The following is a 21,188-nucleotide window of genomic DNA, read 5'->3' as shown; positions in this document are numbered from 1 at the left end:
CTAGCAGTGGTAGATGCGGTATGGTAAATGCTAACAGCATTTCAGCAGCAGTAGATGCTTTATGACCATTGTAAATATTGATGTGGAAGCACACAAAGCTGCATGCTTCTGGACCGCTGCCAGGGAGGCTTCAGCAGCTCAGCACACAATGACGAGGAAAAGAGAGCCTGTTGGTGAAGGAGGGGAGAGGGTTGGAGGTGTGGGAAGGGATGGCACCTAATGGGGGTGACTTGCACTGGATGCTATCCCCACTGGTAGCAGCTCGCATACCCCTTTTGCCTCCTTGCACTTGTGCCAGCTAAAGAGCTGATGCAGGTCCAAAGAGATCCATTGGTGATCAGAAGGCTTATGGATGTGTAAAGAAAAATATTTTCCTTTTCCCCTCCCAATCCCCCACCCACCATAGCATGTAGCACAGCCCATTTCAGTGTGGCTGTATGCTATGGTGGGGAAAACTATAGGATTGAGCTCTAAGTCTCCCTAAGGAGATGGGGCACAGGATGAGGTACTAAATTTGTAGTCTTCTCGCTTTTTATTTTCCAGTGATGGGTTGTTTGAGAATGAGCTGCCAAGTTGGTACGGTTGCACTTTACTCTGAAAATATGCCAGATGCATTTACAGTAAAAGCACGATGTAAACAGCACTATAAAACTCTTTGATTAATATAGGACTTCATAAAATATATCCTTGTGTAAGGCCCTTGTGGACTGTAATTCAGCAGCTGCCAAGGTGATTTATTCATGGCGGCTCTTGCACATCCTTTTATTTTCATTGTTCAAAAACTGGCAGCATTCGGCTGTTGCTGTATGTCTTTAATCCCTTCCTGTCAAATTGCCTACCACCTTCTTCTGGCATTAAGATTAGCATTAAAGGCTTTGGGCTTATAGTAAACAATAAGGTTGGAATGTATCTCCTTACTTCTCCTTCAGGAATGGAAGCTCCAGGGCAAATTGCCCCCTACAGTGTATAGGTTGTTTATCTGATGCTGTTCTTCATATGTCCATGTCTTGAATATGTCTACATGGTTTTCCCACATAGAGCTGATAACATTGAATTTTTTCAGGAAGAAAAACTTGCATTAAAACACATGTTCAGTCTGTTCTTGTACGGAGGAGGACTGCTCATCAGTTGCTGTTGCTCATTGATTCACCATCATCTGACCTTGTCATAGAGAGGGATCTGCTGATAGAAAATTGCCTGTGGGGAGCTGTCATCTTGAAAGTATACTCTTTGTTTGATCCTGAATGCTCTAGATTTGTTGACCTTCACGGCATGCTATAAATCTTTGTGGATTTTTTATTCTGGCAGAGGGAGACTGTATTTCTCAAGAGAGAATGCATTTGTATTGTGAAGTAATGAATTTGTATTGTCTAGTAATGGCATGGTGATATCTTGAGGAAGAACTACATGTTGCAAGACAATGCTAAAGTAGGAGCAGGAAGATCTTAGAAGGAGAAGGCAGAAGGGGGGGGAGCTTAACCCTTCCTGCACCTGCCATTTCTTAACAGAAATTATCCCCCTGGCTGGTTGTAATTCACTTCTCCCTGCAGTCATACTCTGAGGCAAGAAATAAGTTCATCTAGGGGGAGCAATAACATGGAGTGCATTTGCAAAGGAGTGTGAATGGAAGCCAGAAGGAGGAGGAGGAGGAGGATTAACAGTATTTATATACCACTTTTCAGCAAAAAGTTCACAAAGAGGTTTACAGAGAAAAATCAAATAACTAATGGCTCCCTGTCCCTACAGGGCTCACAATCTAAAAAGATGCAAAAGAACACCAGCAGACAGCCACTAGAAAAGACACTGCTGGCGTGAGGAGGACCAGTTACTCTCCCCCTGCTAAAAAAAGAGGAGCACCCACTTGAAAAAGTGCCTCTTACTCAGCAGAGGTTTAATCTCAACAAATGCTTTCCTGCTCCTGTATTTGTGTTATCTTGAGAGATTCAGGTTGGGGAATGTGTGTTGACCAGTTCTGGTTTCATATACAGGTGTGCACCACTTAAGGATGGGGACACGTTCTCCAATCCCTGTAGTTGTGTGATTAGATCATTAAGTGAACACTCAGCTCAAACTATTGCCTTTATTGTGTAAACACTGGCTGCCAGACACTTCCTGTCTGCACAGGCTACTGGAGATAGATTGCCTCTTCTTTGCATTAAGAGCCTCTCTGTTGTGTAAACAGACACTCTGTTGTAGGCTATGGGAGATGCGATTGCCTCATTAAGAGCATCTTTGTTTGACCACTGTCATATATGCGGTCTGTTGTTAAGCAAATAGTTGTTAAGCGGTACACACCTGTAGTTGTCTTTTCCATTAAAAAGCTTCCTGTGAGCATTGCAACAAGACAATTCACTCTAAACTATTATGGTAGCAGCATTTAAAAAAAAAAAAGGATCCCATTTACTGGACTACATCCACCCACAACCTGGCCAGAAGTGCACAAATTATTTGTCGAGGATTACACAGCCCTTCCCTCAGAAAGCAAGGAGTTTACAGGAAACTAGGAATGCATAAACTATAACAAAGAGGCAAGATGAGCACTCTCTGAAGCGTAGTGACAGCTTTTGTTTTTCTTGCTTGCAGTTCGGCGCCTCTGTATAGATTTCTCAACAAAAGTAGCACTGAACCTTATCCATCAGGCGCAGGCTAATGAAAGACAACATACAGCATTGGGCCAATTTCAAATACTTGCGCCTAAGGCATGTTTATAAGCATTATAGTATCTGGCACAGAAACAATGATGCTGAGGTTGTGTGAGGTGCAGGGTTTCACCATTCATAACCCAAGTTCCTTACGCTTACTGATTCAGATCTAGACCATAGTCATATATGTAGTCTATAGTCCCATCACTAGATAAGAGGTGTATGTGAGACTGAGCACAAGAATGAGCATTCTTGTCTGCCTTATAAGGTGGAAGTGAATGTGCATCCATGCCAACAGCGATGTATGTTGCATTTTATTAAAATGTTATATCCTGCCTCCCCATTTGCTTATAAAACAATACCTAAAATTTTAAACATTATGCCATAGCAGACTATTGAAATCAGAGTATGTTGGCACGGAAATAGCAGCAGCACATTAATCCCTAACTGAACCCAGCCTTCTAGCCAAGAGTTTTCCTGAACAGATTAGTTTTGCAGCCTTTCCAGGCTAGGATTACTCAAATCAGTCTTTTCCAGGTTGCTGTTTCATAACCCTGGAACCACCACACCAGTGAAAGCTCTGCACTGTTAAGATGGCCTCCACTTGCATAAGAATGGAGCAGAGCCTGTACAGACAATCTTAAAAGGGGAGAGGTGAGCTTTGCAGCTTGTTGCTCCCAGGTCATCAAAATGCTTGTTTTTACTATAAATGCCAGCATCATGCTTGGCAGTTGACAGGCAGTGCAGCAGCCATAGGTTGACTTTGTCCACGTCCTTCAGCCACAACCAACTGGACAGCTGCAACTTTCTGTCCCAGCTGAAATCTCTCTATTGTCTGCTACAGAGCACATTTGCCCTTCCAATCTACATTTGTATGTATGTTGCAGTGTTGATTTGTACCTGCTGCATCCTCATCTGATTTTTTGTAATGTTATTGTATAACATCTGAGCTAATTTTATTTTCTGTGTTCAGAATTTGATAAATGATTATGGCACTTATTCTTTTTGGACCTCAGGAATTTTATCTCATAAAGGCAGAGACATAAGAAGTTCCTTGCTAGATCAAGCCAAAGGCCCATTTGCTCTTGCATTCTGTTTCCCACAATAGCATCTGGGAAGCCTGCAAACAGTGAGGAAGTTATAGTTCGTGGAAAGTGAAAGGCACATTGCCTCTGAACCTGGAGATAGTATACATCTATGACTAGATAAAAGGACAGAGTTCAAACCAGTTACTGCCTAACCTACCTCACATGGTCAAGGGAGGCCATGTATTCTTCCATGTGAGCTCTTTGAAGGAAGGGTGGGATCAAAATGTACATAACAGTGAGTTGATGCATGTTTTCCCTTTTATGCACTAAATGTATGGCTAAAGAGCTCACAAAACATTTAAGCCAGTATACAGTCATCCCTTGTCCTACTCAAGGAATATGTTCCAGAGTTGGTGCTTAAAGCTAAAATTGGTTGGTTGGCAACCTTCAGTCTCGAGAGACTATGGTATAAGCCTACAGCACCCGGTATTCCCAGGTGGTCTCCCATCCAAGTACTAACCAGGCCTGACCCTGCTTAGCTTCCAAGATCAGATGAGATCAGGCTTGTGCAGGGCAACAGTTGCTGCAGAAAATTACCTTGAAAATGCCTTGCATCAGAAAAATAAGGACAGTCTCTTTAAAAATTAAGAGAGGCTGGTGGAAACTGAGACCAACTGAGGTCACAATCCTAACCTGGTCTGCTCAGAAGTAAGTCCTATTATGTTCAATGGCACTTACTCCCAGGAAAGTGAGGTTAGGATTGCAGCCTGAAGGAACAGATTCATTCTCTGTTCTTGGGCTCACTCTCAGGCAAGTATTTGGTTAGTTGAATCACCTTCACAATGATATGGGCTCAGTTGACTGCTGTAACTTGGCCTGGTGGGATCATAGCCAGTGCTTTGCATGAGCCAATAGACAGCGTGCCTGAGTTTGTCTGAGCCAATTGTTATAGTTTTGTCTGAGCCAATAGGCTCACTTGCTGAGTACCTTGTAAGAAGCTCTTAAGAATTCGGAGGGGATGAGGCAGGAGAACTTGAGTGCTGTGTGCAAAAAAGGCTGGAGTACCATTGGAGGAAAGCTAGAGGGCTGCCTGTGCAGAGCCACTGAGGCTATAAAAGGGGCTGCACCAGCACAGAGAGCTCCCGGACCACCAGGGAAGAGCTGCTGTAAGGAGCTTCAAGACCAAGTTCTGCAGGATGAGAGACCACCAGGGACTAGCTGCTATGAGGAGCTTTGGGGAGTGTCTGCAGAGAAGGAGCTGGAAGAGCAAGCTGCAGAGACCTCCAGGGAAGAGAAGCTGCGAGGAGCGAGCTGGGCGAGACCAAGCTGCAGAGAGGAGCTGAAGACAGAGCTCTGCGGGAGAGCTGAGGACAGAGCTGCTGGAAGGAGCCCTGAGAGAGCTTCTTGCTGGAGCTAAGAACCAGAGGGGAACCTCTGTCAAGCCTCAAGCCCTTGGCCTGCCTCAAGTCCTGCTGCCTCCTGCCTCAGGTCCTATCTCAATTGGGGGAATTCAAAACAAGGTCTTTCCATTGATTGGTTCAGGTTCCATTCCTCCTAATAAAAAGCCTTAAACTTACCTTGGTGTCAGTGGTCTCTTTCGATCCTGTATAACAACAATTTAAACTGTTGTGTTTGTGCGTTTGTTTGGTTTGCCAAACTCAGAAAGCCCAGTTCATGCAAGTTAACTGAGCCCAAGATGAGGCATGGCTGTTCTTCCTCAGGGTGGCTTAATCCTGTTGACTCCAATGGGACAAAGACTGTTTGAGAACAAGAATATTGCCCATATGGATGTTATTGACCAAGATAGTGGTTCTCAAACTTTTTATTGTTGGGACCCACCTAAAAAAAGTTTCTCTTTACCAACTGCTCAAGTTTCTGTGGCTATAATGTTGATTGAGCAGCAGTACTTCCCCAAGTAGCAGATGGTTTAACCCTTAATACACACAGCCTAATCTACCCTGTCAATTTCGTGAACCATCAAAAATTGGCCGTAGACCCACAGATAGAGAACTGCTGGACTAAGAAGTTACAGCACTTTAGATTTGCTAATCTTTTGTGTAGAAGGAATGCAAATAGGGGCAGAACAAGCTGACCTGGAAATAATTCCCCACAGTGACCCCAGCAATATTTTATAAATGGGCATTGGAGGAACTAAGCTGATCAAGATAATTGAAAAGCGTTGGAAATCTCAGAAGTGCCTCTTCAGCAAAAAAAAACCCCTGCAGATGGCAAGGGGCATGTGCACTTCCTTTTATATTCTGAATGTTGCTTCTTGAACTGTTTCCTAGTTCACAGAGGGTTGCGTCACACTAGGCAACATCCCTTGTGTGAGCACCAAGGCCATTACAGGGAATCTGTGCTCATGTGGAGGAGTTATTGCAGTGGCTTGAAAAGAAAAATGTTGTTGTGATTGGATGTGCATGTACATAAATAAAAAGCTAGGTCACACCACGTTGTATTCTCTGTGAGCCTATCGATGGCCCTCTGTTTTCCCAGCGTGCATATGGGCAGTAGCTACTGGCAGGTATTGACCAGCCCTGAGATGCCACTCCTGGAATAACAGATGTAACCACTTGAATACAGCAAATGTGCCTTCTCTGCATCAGTGCCCTGCAATTCCATGCTGTTCTCTATTGTTTCCTTTTTTTATATGTGGTGCAGATAAATAAATGTGGGGGAAATGAAGGCATGAAAGGGGCACCTCCACTGCATGTGTTGATCAGCTCTTCAGCACAAACTCTACTGCATAAATGTCTCTGTGCAGAAGCTCTGATCAGTGCATGGAGGCAGGGCCAGCAGGCACAACCATGCCCCTCCCCCCATTATCTCTGCCTTGTTCTGGTTTGGACAATACACCTGAACCACTCCATGCACATGTGATTATAGACATGAACATGTGGGTCCTGCCACCTGCTGGCATGCCATTCCATTTTTCATAACAGCAGCTCAGTGTGAAGTTATGAAAAATGGAATGGCATGCTCAGGGTGACGTTCTTCCCAACTATTGTGAAAAGTGGAACCACATTCTGCAAGGGAGCGTGGAATGTGCATGTTCATGTCTATGTATGTGGAGCCAGTTGTGGATGTATCATCTGTACAGGAATATGGATCTTAATGGCTATTGTTCTGACTTGCACTGATTATATTTGTGTGTGTGTGTGTCTGTCAGTAGAACAAAACTGTCCACTCCAGTAGCAAGCTGGAGAAACCACCCCAATTCTTTGTGTAGGGCCAAAGCATTGTGCTAATGGCATACTGGATAGAAGTGGGCATTAAGGGCATATGTACATTACACACTTATATTCAGATTAATTGCAAAAAGCATCCACAAAAAGAATCAAAGGAATTACAATTTAGTGAAGATTCTAGAGATCTCTGAGCACTCTCTGTTGCCCTTAACACTACTAAAGTTGAGCAAGTGTTAAGCCAGTTTTAGCCTATTGATAGAGGTGTGATTTTTAGTGATAATGCAATCAAGACAAAACAACACTTTCTGCATTTCTCATTTTTGTAAAACAACAACAAAAACACCCTCGTATCAGGAAAAATTAAAACTATTTTCTAATGTGTAATGTGACTGCATCTGCTGACATATAGCACTTATATCGCCTACCCAGTACACTCAAAACCCTATTATTTATAATTATAATTTATTAAAATGTGCTCTTGGAATAAAACCACATAACACTGCTTTCTGCACTTTTTCCTTGGTGTGTGTGTGGGGGGGGGAATGAAATATGTGAAAAAAATAAAAATACTTAAGAACACCTCTATTTCTTGAATGTTCTCAGTATTGCACCCGAGAATAAAAAAGAATTTTGTATCTTTTGCAATTGTTCCTTGGAGAGGAGGCTCGGATCAATGTGCAGGGATAAAGTCGCATGGCACACTATATAGAACCATTTTACATGAAACTGAAGAACAGAGTCTTTATTTTAAAGGTTTCTGTTTTCAGAAGTCTGCTCCTAAGAGTGTGTGCTGTGTTTTTCCTTTGCTTAATCTCAGTGGGACTTACCTTGGCGGAATTCTTTGACAAGCATTTTGCATACTGCCTTGCTTATGTGAATCCAGGCCATGATATGCTTAGAAGCCAAGTGTGCAAAAACACTGTAAATCAAGTAAGTTTGCTGTTCATTCGTTCCCTGTTCTTCCTGTAGCCATGCTGGAAACAAGTCGCTCTTTGTAGCTGTTTAAACCTCCATTTTCTAAATATTTGACACCAGAAACATGGGTTTTTAGAGGGGGTGGTTAGCCAAGCAAAGGAGGCTTTTGAAGAGGCTGTCTGAATGAAGCATATATTTTCCATTTTCTTTTCAGGGGCTTTCAAAACATCAGAGTCAAGTTCATTCTCCAGCTCTGTCAAAACAGCAGGATTCAAAAGTGTAGTTGTTCTCAGCCTTGCAATTAGTGTATCAAGTTAATCAGACACTCTATGGAGGTGAAATAATTTGCAATTTCTCATTTCCAAAAGAGAGCACAAGCTTCTGGTTGAAATGATCACACTCTTTCAATGATTCCTTTGTTTGTTTCCTAACTACCTTTTTATTTTTAAAACCGACAGATTCAATGTAACTGATCTGTACTCTTAATTGTACAGATGAACCCACGTTTAGCAGACAGTGAACATTTGAATCTTATTTTTTTTCACAAGAAATGGAATTGTCACTTCCCAAAATTTGAATGCCAGAGAAAACAGACAAGCACTTCCACTTTGCTTCAGTGGGAACAAAGTGCTTATTACTAGCCATCATCTGCTTAATGAAACAAGTCTGATACCCCTGATATACAGATTGAATCTCATTCACTCACCTGGATGGCAAAAATCGCATTAAAGCAAATCCATTTAAAAAACAGTTGCTTTGCTAGGCAATTTAAAAACAGCATTTGTGATGTAGCAGAGTCATTAGGCAGACAATCCATCAGTCTCTCTTCAGGTGCTTAGGAATGCTTTACTCTGAGCCAGCAACCCCTCCCTTCACCCAGAGCTGGGAAAGAATGCACAGTGATTATCTTTCTTTCATGTACTCAGGGGGAAGGGAGGGGGTCACTGACTTGGAGTGAAGTCATTCTAAGTGCCTGGAGAGAGAATGATTGATGGATTGTCAGCTGGCTGCCCTCTCTCACATTAACAAGGCTAATGTTAAATGACTGTTTTTCTTTAATTTAAAGGGCCCTTCTCATCATGTTGAGATAGAAATATCCATAGATAGATAAATCCATAGAAAAATCCTTGGATAATTAGGTTATACCTGTAATCACTTGCATGACTGTCTCTCTACAATAGTAAGAAAAGCAGTTTTTTAAACTGTGGTTTTAAAGGGATGCATTTTTCCTCTTCTCCAGGGATCAGTACATGCCTTCGCATTTGCAGTGGTCATTTGTGTTAAGTCAAATCCATGTATAACAAGGTTGAACCTGTACTTCCATTTTAAGTTTATGACTTATATGGGTTTAACTTGATAGGCCTGTTTTATTTAGAGTGGAATGTATAGGACTGAACATGGCTGGAATTAAAGTGACATCTTGTGGGATGGGGGAGCTGAGCTGAAATGCCCTCTCCTATCTCTTCTAAAAACCCTATGGTGCAGTGACTTCATGCAACAACTTGGTGCTAAATGTCATGGAGATGGCATGTTTTGTGAGTGAATGATAGAAACTCTCCAGTAGTGACTTCGTGAGTCAGAGAAGCTCAAGAGAATTCTCATAGTGCAGACAACCATTTTTCTGAAAAATCCGTGAGTTATGACAAAGAACGGTTGTTAAATGTCCACTGCTAACTAAGTCTTGAGTTCAAGGGCTAGTTTGCACAATAAGTTGAGTCTTGTTATCTGTGGGGGAATCTGTTCCTGGCCCCCCATCCCCTGTGGATACTGAAACTCACAGATACAGAAGCTCCCGGATAATGAAGTCCACCGGTTTCAACCCACAGAGCCACCAGATGCTACCGGAATTTCGTTCTGTTTGCATCTAGAGCCTTTCTGATGCCTGTAAAGGCCACACACTGCCTCTATGAGTCTTAGAAAGGACTCTGGAGGTCCTAGAAGGCTTTCATAAAAACCAGAAGTGCCCATCTAGGACCTCTGAAGGTCTTTGAGTGCAGCTTCTATGGGCCTCAGAATGGCCCACAAAAGTGTTGGAAGGCCACTTCTGCCAACTACCAAAGGTCACTTTTTGCCGACAACCAGAAGTGGCCTTCCAATGCTTTTAGGGGGCATTCTGAGATCTGCAGAAGCTGTGCACGGTCTCTATGGACCTCAGAAAGGCTCCCAAATGCTACTTGAAACCATCTCCAAGCACATCAGGAATGACGCAGATTTGGAACCCATGGTCTGTAATAATGAACCTGTAGATAACGAGGCTGGACCTGTGTCTGGCCAAGTATATTCCTCAGACTGATCAAGGATGGTGATCATGGATATTCCAGAAGTGCAATGGCTGGAAAAAGTGTAGCTATGATCATAAATAGCCTTAATTATTATCAACTGTATTCGTAGTCATACAGTTCACATGTTATATTAGGATTGCTGGCATGGATGTGTGAGTGTGTGAATCAGCCTTTAGAAGACCTGTTGTTAACAGATATTTAGCATAATATTTGTTGGCCCATTAAAAGTATTTTGACCTTCTTAATCAGAATCCTGCTCTTGCTCAAAATGCTGCATAGAGAAATGTTTGAAAATTGTGTGCCTAAGCAATTAGGCACAAGGCATAATTATACCTATGTGCTATGAAACTCAGAGGTGGTAAATAGTGTGTGTATCAATCATAAAAGCTTTCTCTGCAGTTTTATATTTAGGTTCATTCATAGTTAATTATTCCCAAGGATGCCTAATTGAATGCATCATCATATTAAAAGTTTAAAGCATTTAGTTATTGAGTTCGTACATACCTGCTCATAAGACTGTGACATTACTGATGCAAATGGAGAAATGAAAGTCATCTATTCAAGGAATTTGGAGAAAGGCAAGCACCCTAAATCAAATAATCCACAGTAGCAGAAAAAATATTTCTGAACATATGCATTTTAATAGATATTAGAGGAGTTCTTATTTACAGGAAACCAATTTCTAAATTGCAGGATAGTATAATTGCAGAAGTCAAAGCAGCATTTCTGCTCTCCATTATTTAATCGACAGAGTCACTTGCAGAAATAAAACATAGAACCTGAGCTCTGTTTGAAAGGAAGCTGGTCTGTCTTGGTCCTTTTATTCCTGAAGCTTTTGTTATTTTACAAAGAATCTTATTTCAGTTGTTCAATGAGATTGTGGCCATTAACTTCTCCAGCACTGGCTTCCTCAGAACCTGTCACTATCCGTAAAAGTGTCCTTATTTGATAAAAGCAGGTAATCTCAGAGAGCTCAGTTATACAAGCTGTTCTTTCCATCAATAAAAGAGAGAGCAGTTTACAAAAGGAACTATTTTAGAATCTAGTAAATAATACTAGCTCCCATTGACTACGCAACAGAGCAAAGAGCTGTATTTTCAAGAGATGAAAGCAACTGTCCTTACTATCTTGTTTGTCGTGAAAACAAAGAGGACGGGAAAGAACTAAAACTACTCATTCCTTGCAGTTAGCACAAGTCCTGGTGCTTCAGTCAGTTCAGATATTGACTGACATTCTTTGGGACATCTAAGCCTCATATGGAAGAGAGTAATCAGAATGATAGGTATTAGGGTTTGGAATATAGCATGTTTCTTTCAATGGTTTGAACTGGCCCTGATCACAGGAGGAGGACAAAGGGTGTAGCTTCAGGGATTGGCCAGCTTGGACACTGGCTAGAAGCCTGTGCCTGTTGGAAAGTCCATCTGATCAGGCTGACCTTTGAACCTTGTACACTCGGTATTGCTAGTGTTAAAATCAGGAGGAAGGTGGAGGGCCCAGTGCATGGGCTTTGCCCCTGGAGCAACTGCAACTTGGTGCCAGCACTGCCGCTGGCTGTAGTAGATTTAGCTTGGAGTGCCACCTGCTACAATGGCCTCTGAAGTGTCTTCCTGACTTTTGATGAAGCAGTAGGTTCAAGATATCTTCTTACAGCTGTTTTTCTTCATTTATATTCCTGCCTCCTCCCTTGTCTTGAGTTGGGAATCAGTAGCAATGGACTAGGTGACTGTTGGTGATGATTGAGGGGAAGACACTCTTTGTTCAGGCTATTGACTTTATTGTATGAACCAAAGCCATGACATCTTGAAAAGGAACTCCGCCTTGAAACTTTAGAACCCACAGATGTGAGTGTCAACTAGGAGGCTGTAGAACTTGATCAAGCCAGTTATAGGTGGATAGCTTGAGTGGGATATGAACTGATACTTACGTCTGTGGTAATTTCTGGTGTTCTCCTTATATGGTTATTGTCTGCCCACCAAAGACTATTTCAGTACTGTGTAAAAGCCTTGTACCTCTACCTCAGGGCAGACTAGTTGCACTTCAGGGTATTTGCTGTGTATTCTTTTCCATGGAAAACAAAGATAGTTAACCTTTCCACCTGTTGTGGATTGACTTGGTGCACCAAATATTAATTGCACTCTAGGTGCCACCCAGAATTGGGTAACAACTTCTGACAGACTTGTGGATAAGTGGTTGTGAAGCTTCGTTTGGTTTTGAGAATTGATCTTGACCCTTTTCGGTTGCCACTTAACTGTCTGGGTATAAACACAGACAAGTGAAAAAAGGAAGGTCTGGCAGAGACCTTATTGATCTTTTCAGTTCCTGCCCTGCTTCCTAACAACCTTTCAACTGGAAATGGCAGGGATTAAATCTGGTACTTTTCTATATGGATCTTGATTCCAAGCGATGGATGTTCTCTTCTCGCCCTCCCTCATCCAGTACATGCTGACTCCTACCATGTGGAAGGGCAGAATTTGAACCCATGACCCAATGGATACTAGCTTTACCAGTTGGTAAATTAACTATACTGTCAATTAATTACTTAGAATAAATATATACTACATTTCAACAACAAAGTTCAAATGAATGTAAGAGATGGAGAGGATAAAAATTCTCCAAAATCTCATTCTCTGTTTTTCATCTTTGCAGACAAGAGTACCCAAAGTCATCCTATGGACAGAGTTCTGTGAGGGGTGCTTCCTTGGTTCCAAGCCACTTGACATACATTAATAGAAATATTGGTCTGGTCTCATTCATAGAGAAGTCTGGCACAACCACAAAAGCTATGAAAGAGATATTCTTTCCCTCTGAGTACTCCTGAAATATGAAACGTTAAGCCAGATTATCTTTGTTATTGTATGAATCAGTTTGTTTTGCTTTCCTTTATGCAACCAAATTACAATGGGCCTCAAACCATGTAGCAAGCTGAGATGCTTTAATTCACAAAACATTTGTATGGTAGTAGTTTTAAAAATGTGACGACCAAGGAAGCCTGCAGATAATATTAAGAGAGATTTTGCTGCACAGCTAAGTGAAATTGGATTAGCGCATTTTGGTCTTGCAAATATATTTAAGCTGCCAGACAAAGATCTTTGCTTGTTAGCAGCTCCTCTTCTCCTTAAGAGAAAATTATACTTTTAAATGAAAATTTGCTGCTACACGAAAATGGCTTACATTAAGCTAACATGTGTTTCTCCAGAGAAATTTTAGTTAGATTTAGTTAGTTAGATTTAGTTTAGGTTTAATATCAGTAGCACATTACAGTATAAATCTGTAAGCAGTTGCTATGGGGTGTGTGTGTGTGTGTGTGTGTGTGTGTGTGTGTGTGTGTGTGTGTGTGTGTGTGTGTGTGTGTGTGTGTGTGTTTAAATTATGCATAGTTACTGTAGTCTGATTTTACAGAGGTTATGAAGACTTAGAGCCCAATCCTGAGCTCCAGGGATGTGCGGCTGCGGTGGCACTGAGAACGGCTGCCGCCGCATCCTACACACCTAAGGCAGCCGCGGGTGGCACCTCTGGAGAAGGGGACTTTCATCCCCTTCTGCCAGTTAAAGGGAGTAGTCCCACAATGGGGACCGCTAACCAAAAGGTTGGAGGTGAGGGAAGAGCTTTTGTGTCGGGCACCAAGCCTGATGTGAAGGCTCAGGATCCGGTGGAGCGTTGCTCCATCGGTCCTGCCTCCCTCCCTCCCCACACCTTCCCCATCACACCTCCTCCCCACCCTCTCCCTGTCTTCTGCCCACCTCCCACCCACCCCTGGAATGCCTCCTACCCGCCTCCCCCCGCCCCTGCTTTCCGCTGCTCGGCATGTGACCACCGAGCAGTGGAGGCCAGCCACCTGACCAGCACTAGCCCAGCACTGGGCTAGCATGGGCACTTGCCCAGTGTTAGAGCTCGCAAACATGTCTCATGGCACGTTTGTGACAGAGCATGCCAGCAGGAAGCCGGCGCATTGAGCTCAGGATTGGGCTCTTAAACTGCAATCCTACACTCACTTCTCTGGTACTGAATTTAATGGGCCTTATTTCTGAGTAGACAAGCATAGAATTGTACTGTTAAATGTGGCCCTATTATGTTTTTGTAGAAACATCTTAAACAAGGCTACAGAACTACTGCAAAACACAAAGAAATGCATAGCACAAACCTTTGCAGGGGCAGCTGTCCGCTGGGTGAGGTGACAAGGGTTGCATCAACAGCAGGCTGCGGAGGAGCAAAAGAGTGGTAGATTTGGGGTTTCCTTTACCTGGAGTCTGCTGCAACCACCACTTCCCTTCAGTCTGCCATGGATGCAGTCTGTACCAAGCTCCTTTCCACCTGCTAAAAGCGAGCATAAAGCAGATGGCCAACCTCCTTCTTTGATTTCTTCAGTTGCAGACATGCAGGACCATCAGTCTGATTTGCAGGGACCATGCAAATGAAGGAGCTCTCTCATTCATGCAAATCAAGCCAGAAGTCCTGCATTTCTGCAATTGAAGAAATTACATAAGAAGCATAGTGAGCAGCTTTTCTTTGTGTGTGTTAATTGTGACGAGACCAGCATTGTGAAGAGCATTGTGAAGCATTGTGAAGATCCCAATTCTATGCTTGGGATCATTAGGAAGGGTATTGAGAACAAAACGGTTAGTATTATAATGCCGTTGTACAAATCGATGGTAAGGCCACACCTGGAGTATTGTGTCCAGTTCTGGTCGCCGCATCTCAAAAAAGACATAGTGGAAATGGAAAAGGTGCAAAAGAGAGCGACTAAGATGATTACGGGGCTGGGGCACCTTCCTTATGAGGAAAGGCTACGGCGTTTGGGCCTCTTCAGCCTAGAAAAGAGACGCTTGAGGGGGGACATGATTGAGACATACAAAATTATGCAGGGGATGGACAGAGTGGATAGGGAGATGCTCTTTACACTCTCACATAATACCAGAACCAGGGGACATCCACTAAAATTGATTGTTGGGCGGGTTAGGACAGACAAAAGAAAATATTTCTTTACTCAGCGTGTGGTCGGTCTGTGGAACTCCTTGCCACAGGATGTGGTGCTGGCGTCTAGCCTAGACGCCTTTAAAAGGGGATTGGACGAGTTTCTGGAGGAAAAATCCATTATGGGGTACAAGCCATGATGTGTATGCGCAACCTCCTGATTTTAGGAATGGGTTAAGTCAGAATGCCAGATGTAGGGGAGAGCACCAGGATGAGGTCTCTTGTTATCTGGTGTGCTCCCTGGGGCATTTGGTGGGCCGCTGTGAGATACAGGAAGCTGGACTAGATGGGCCTATGGCCTGATCCAGTGGGGCTGTTCTTATGTTCTTATGTTCTTAAGAGGCAGCATTGTGTGGCATTCCAAATTGTGCTGCTTCTGAACATTTCTTAGCTTCTTTTTGGTAGTACTTATTTGGTATAGTATTATAGAATCCTTTGAGAGTGGTCTCATTCAGGCTTCACACAGTATCTTCTACGTAGCTTCAGGATATTGAGGTAAGTGCCCTTCAGTACATGAGGGGAGAGACTAGGGGACAGACTATTCCAATTCCAATCCTGATTCAGGATAGGCCATGACATTCAAACCAGATGAACCTCGTATAGTTTGGGCAAAGTTTCTAAATAAACCAGAATCTGCCATTCGGACTTGGGAGTCTGCCTGCTTTCGGGTAGAGTACTAAAGACATACTGTCACTGCATTTAGGACAGAGTTTATTTTTTCTTTAAATAGACATTAGGTTTATAGTGTCATTTTTTAGTTAATTTAGCATCTTTTATTCCCTCAAATGGTTATATGTAAATAGTAGTCCTGTCTCCAAGGGATTTGCAAGCATGTATAATTTTTATCTACTTGATTCTATGGGGACAAGACTACTACCTAAGCACAAGAAAGAAGATAATATAAATCAAACAAGCAGACTGGCAAAGAAGGCATTGCACTGAAGTTGGGGATTAGGAAAGAAGATCAAGATGGAGCTATGCCTGATTATCTCCCCATATTCCTCCAGATCTCTTCCACACATCACTTATCTTTTGGGAGGAAGTAACTGAAATGGGAAAGGAGGTCCTAAGGTGCAGCAGAAGGAAATACAAGAAGGAGGGAATTCAAGTGCAATGATTAGGAAGCTCAGAACTGTTGGAGACTCCTGGTTGGGACAGATAAGGATATGGATTAGGCTGAGCTGAGATAAGATGACTAGCCTAAGGTTGCCCAGTGAACATCACAGATGACTAGGAATTTCAACTTTAGTTTTCTGTATCCTAGGCTGATACCCACCACTACACCATGCTAATCTTCTCATTTGCACAGTGCAGGCGTATCCTAAATGAAATTCATCCCATTCTCGCTTTGAATTGGGATATGTCTAGCCCGTGTCTGGGTATTTCTTAATGATATCCTGTACAGCGTTTTCTATTTATAAGGCACCATGCCCTAACTCCACTCCCACCCTTAATAGAACTTTGTTTCCCAAAGCTTATTGTTGAGATGCTGAAGTCTTCTCAAGGACACCCATTTCCCTTTTGGCCTATCATTAAGTAAAAGAGGGCTCTAATAGGCTAGATTAAGGTAATGAGTCCAAATCTCTTGAGTAGCTGAGTCACTAGTGAGACTTAGCTATAACTGTCAAGCATGCTGGAGAAAGGAGGAGATCTCCTCTGGAGCCAGCTAGCCACGTTGCAGACAACCGTAATCCCTTGGGAGCAATTGCTGGCCTCCTAGCAGCTGTTGGTTGCTTGTAAACATACCATAGAAGCACAAGATGGGAGGGAGGGAGTAAAAATGGAATAGAAGAGCTTCATTAGTCAAACGGACTGCATTCTCTAAGTGGCATGTCATACAAGTTAGATTTGGAATAAGGCTGTATTAGTTCATCTTCCCCCTTTTTCCCCCACCACAATTGCTTCTATCTGCTTTGATTTAACAGTTGAACCACAGAATTTTCTTGCATCCATTGTCAAAGGGAATTTTAAGTACATTTCAGACTAAAAAGCATGCTTTTCAGAAGATATTGAGTTTGATCCAAAAGATTCTGTCCATTTGGAGAAAGGAAATGGCTGGATCCATCCATAGATAATGTGATCTAGAAGCACATGAAGCTGCTTTGTCTGGTGCAATATATCAGCCTACTGACTATGGCTTGCAGCAGTGACTCTCTAAGCTCTACCTGTGTTTCTTCTAACTAGATATTATAGAGATTGAACTGAGAAGCCACTGACATACAGAAACACGTGTTTCTCATTTGAGCTTCTCCAGATCCAAATTCATTTTAAAAACAATGTACATTCTAGACCAGTGGTTCCCAAACATTTTAGAGACCCTAGATGTTGCTGCTTGGTTTATAAATGCCAAGGGGTGTAGCTATAATGGTGATTGGGCAGCAGTGCTCCCCACCCAGTGGCAATTCTGGCCCCAGTACTGCCAAGGGCCACGACCACAAGCTGTCACCTCCGCCCACTGGCTGGACTGCTGTCCTCCCCACTGGCCGGGCTGCCACCCCCTGCCTCCTTTCTGGAAGTCTGGGGGGGGGGGCCATGTGTTTCCTCCATGAAACTGGAAGTGATGTTTTTTTTGGCCCTCTGATGGCTTTACAAGGCTTCAAAGGGTCAGGAAGGCAGTGTGCTGCTTCCCTGGCCCTCAGAATGCCTCTGGGCAAAAGGCCCTTAGGAGGTGGCCCTTGAATTGGTGTGCCAGCCAACTGAGTGCCATGGGGGGCACTGTGGGGGTTAATAGCAGTGTGGAGCCACCCCCCCAAGCTTGGCTCCTAGGGTATTTGTCCCCCTTGTCCCCCTCAGGTATGCCAGAACACTGCCCAAGTAGCAGCTTGTTTAACCCTTGATGCACATAGCCTAATTTGCCCTGTCAGTTTTGCTACCCCACATAAACTGGGTTCCAGACCCACATTTAGGAATTGTTGCTTTAGACAATGCAATATATAATTTTTTTTAAGAAAAATTTTGAATCTGCAAATGCAGATAATGCCAGAACCAATTTAAGCTGTGCTTGTGAATATCACCTGATACGTTCATAGCTTATTGCTGACTGCACCAGCAACAGCTCTTTACTGTTTCACAGATCCAGCCTGTGTGTGTTTCACAGATCCAGCCTGTGTGTGTTTAGATTTTAGCTAAGCTTGTTTATAAAATGGGGTCAGTTTCAAAAGCTATTAAATCTCGGGGGGGGGGGGATGTCAGCCATTCAAAAGAAGCAGTGAGAGAAGAAGTAGGAGTGATGCACAGTTCATTCTCTATACTTATGGGTCTTGTCTGAAGGGGGAGATGCTTGTTCCCCGCTCCCAGAGAACATGGGGATAAAACCAATTGATGAAATAAATTTCATTTCAGTAGCATAGTAGTCCTAATGAACACAGCAAACCTCACTGGATTTGACGCCTGGGAAAATGTGGATACCTCAGTAAGCAGGAAATGACTACATTTTCATATAGCACTCTTTTTTTGAGACAGTTTGACTGTTGCAAGCTAGCATTACAGGGAGAATAAAGTAGTTTGCAGCTGACTAAATTGGTCAGATTTCCCCTGAGAAAGAACCTTGTATTATTCAAAGAGTGTTGGGACTCCTGTGTTACATGCTATGTTAATTCACACCTATTGGCATTAGCTCTGTCACCCTTCATTAATAGTAATATAGTTAAGGCCTAGATGTTAGTAGCAATGGGAAATGCACTACAGTGATGAAGTAAGGTTCCTTATTCCTTCTTATAAAGGAATATAAGCTATATTGCAGACAATCGAAATCACTTTAAGCCAGCGGTTCTCAAACTCTCCTGGAGTTCAGGAACTGCTGAGGAGGGGTGAAGGCAGCAATATGATTACTACGATCAGACCATTACTGGTGGCAAAAGGGGTGTTTTTTACTTACGTGAGGCAGTGCCAGCCTCTTGGGGGGGGGGGGTCCAGGGAGCCTTTGAACCCAAGTCTCCAAACTGCAGAAAATAGTTTAAAAATGGCCACTTCTGGTTTTGCAATGAAACAGTTTTAGCATGACCTACTAGTTTTGAAAATGTAGGTAGGCTTTGTACATGAGGAAGCATTGAAGTTCTTGATTCTCCTACCTGATATCAGAGGTATGATGGACTGGGAAAGTTTTTTTATCCATTTCAAATACTTTTATGCCACATTTCCTGGCAGCTCAAAACAGTGCATCACAGTACACCTAGCAAACACAACTATATAAATAACATCAGCACTGACAATAAAACTTGTGTAAGTTATTGCCTGAGCCCTGTGGATCGTGTAGTTTGTCTCCTACTTTCTGATGCAAAACACAGTTGAACATGTGCAGGTTAGAACACTTTCAGTCTTCTGTGAAAGAAGATGGGAATTTTCAGTTGCTCATGTGCAGTGCAATCCATGTTTACTTCAAGCTAGGCCCCTGAGTTCAGTGGGACTTACTCCCAAGTAAATGTGCCTAGGAATAGACTTTTGCTTGTAGATGAGATTCAGAAATCCCATCTGTATAGCGATTTGATGATCTGTGTTGACAAGCAGGTTCAACAAAGATCAGTAGCATCTGCTTCCATGTAATAACCTTAATGCTTTGGGGATGCAAGATTAAAAATGGGGGCTCAGTGCTTTTAGGTAGAACACAGCAAATGTAAAAGCCCTCTGGGACTGTGTGCACATAAGAGTTGAAGTCCTTTTCTCAGGAAGATGGTGTACTTGTAGAACTATACAACTTAATAAAAATATGTAAATATGAGAGAGCATGGCAGTATCCAGCTAGAACACAAAAAAAATTGACCACATCCCATTTGGTAAGGCACTCTGCAGTAGTGCATGTGACGAACAGTGTCTCCTTATTAAATTGCAGGCCTAGGAGACCTTTTAAAGAAGAAATTGCCAAAAGGTTTGGGGATCCCTGTTCAGGTATTAATATTGTATTTCATGTATCACTAATATGGGGGGAATCCCTCCTATATTAGTGATACATAAATTTGTTCAAATTTATTGTTTCAGTGACAGACTGATAATTCAGTGACAGATAATAATCATAAGTAAGAAAGGGGGTGATGGTGGAATAAGGAAAAAAGGATTAGGCAGGAATGGGTTGAAAGCTTACAGAGTCCACAGTTAACTGAAATGCAGGGAGTGCTTTGGAGCAAAATATGTTTACTTTCATTTGTGGGATGCATTGAAGTACCCAGATGTAGTCTGGCTAATGGTAAGTGGATATTTTTAGCTTGCATTTCAGAAAAGGTGTTGAACTCTTCGGTGCAATATCCTTTATCATCGACTGCATCTTGCCTTTTTTTTTTTTTTTTTAAGATGGGTCTTATAAAATATTGGCCATAAATTAACTACTTGAAATGGGTTGCTTCCTGCTATTGAAGACAGATCTCATCAATGTACGATGATGTATTTAATGGAACAGGGAACCCAAGGCATATTAATAAGAAGAGTGTCATTGCTATATAATGGTGAATGTTTTAAGCATGGTTTATAATGTAAGTTAAAAAAAAATTCACTCTTGGAAGATGGCAGTTAATACTTTGGCCATCACAATAAAAATAATTTTGAAAAAATTATATCCTGACTTTTGGAAACAGTTTCCAAAATGTCTTCTTAAATTTGGTAACCTGTTCAGCCTTTTGTACAACTCATGATCAGTGGAGGGGGAACTAAATGGGCCATAACCCTGACACAAACTGATTCAGATGAACTAAATGTGCAGACTGTATGAAGTTTTGCATATCTCCCTAATCCAGAGGTTCCCAAATTGTGATCTTCCCTGCTTGGGGCCTTTAGCATGAATCCTCACCAACACCGACATTGATGACTTTATTCCCTTGGAGAAAAAACAGCCCCTGGCTGAACCCTTCCTCTCCAAAACCGTACACGATCTGTAGGATCGAATTTCTCCTGATCACAGATCCTCGGATCTCCTCAGACCCACAGTTTTTTGGGAGGAAATAGCATGCTTTCCCAAGAGCTTTCAAGAGCTCAGAAAAGCACAGCCTCTGTCCCCGTCCCCCCCTCCTCGAGATTTTTCTGTAACTGTGCTCAGTATGGCTTCTTCCCAAAGGCTGAATAGCTGCATCTACCTGGTTAGGAATATTATTTGGCTGCTGTTTAAATACTCACAGAAAAGATAAATGCAGTAAGTACAAATACCAGCAAATGAAGATGTTGCTGATGTTGAAAATG

General features: G+C 42.5%; 1 protein-coding gene and 1 pseudogene across 5 annotated transcripts in view; one reads left to right on the top strand and one right to left on the bottom strand.

Annotated features, from left to right (window-relative positions):
- The window catches only part of SORBS2 (sorbin and SH3 domain containing 2), a 327,753-nt gene that overhangs the window by 35,450 nt on the left and 271,115 nt on the right, over nucleotides 1-21,188 (top strand). The gene's annotated exons all lie outside the window — the stretch shown is intronic.
- On the bottom strand, nucleotides 4,142-4,261 carry LOC136656301 (5S ribosomal RNA; annotated as a pseudogene).

Source organism: Tiliqua scincoides, chromosome 6 (genome assembly GCF_035046505.1).
Source record: "Tiliqua scincoides isolate rTilSci1 chromosome 6, rTilSci1.hap2, whole genome shotgun sequence".
Taxonomy (NCBI): Eukaryota; Metazoa; Chordata; class Lepidosauria; order Squamata; family Scincidae; genus Tiliqua; species Tiliqua scincoides.
This window is presented reverse-complemented; position numbering and strand designations above follow the sequence as displayed.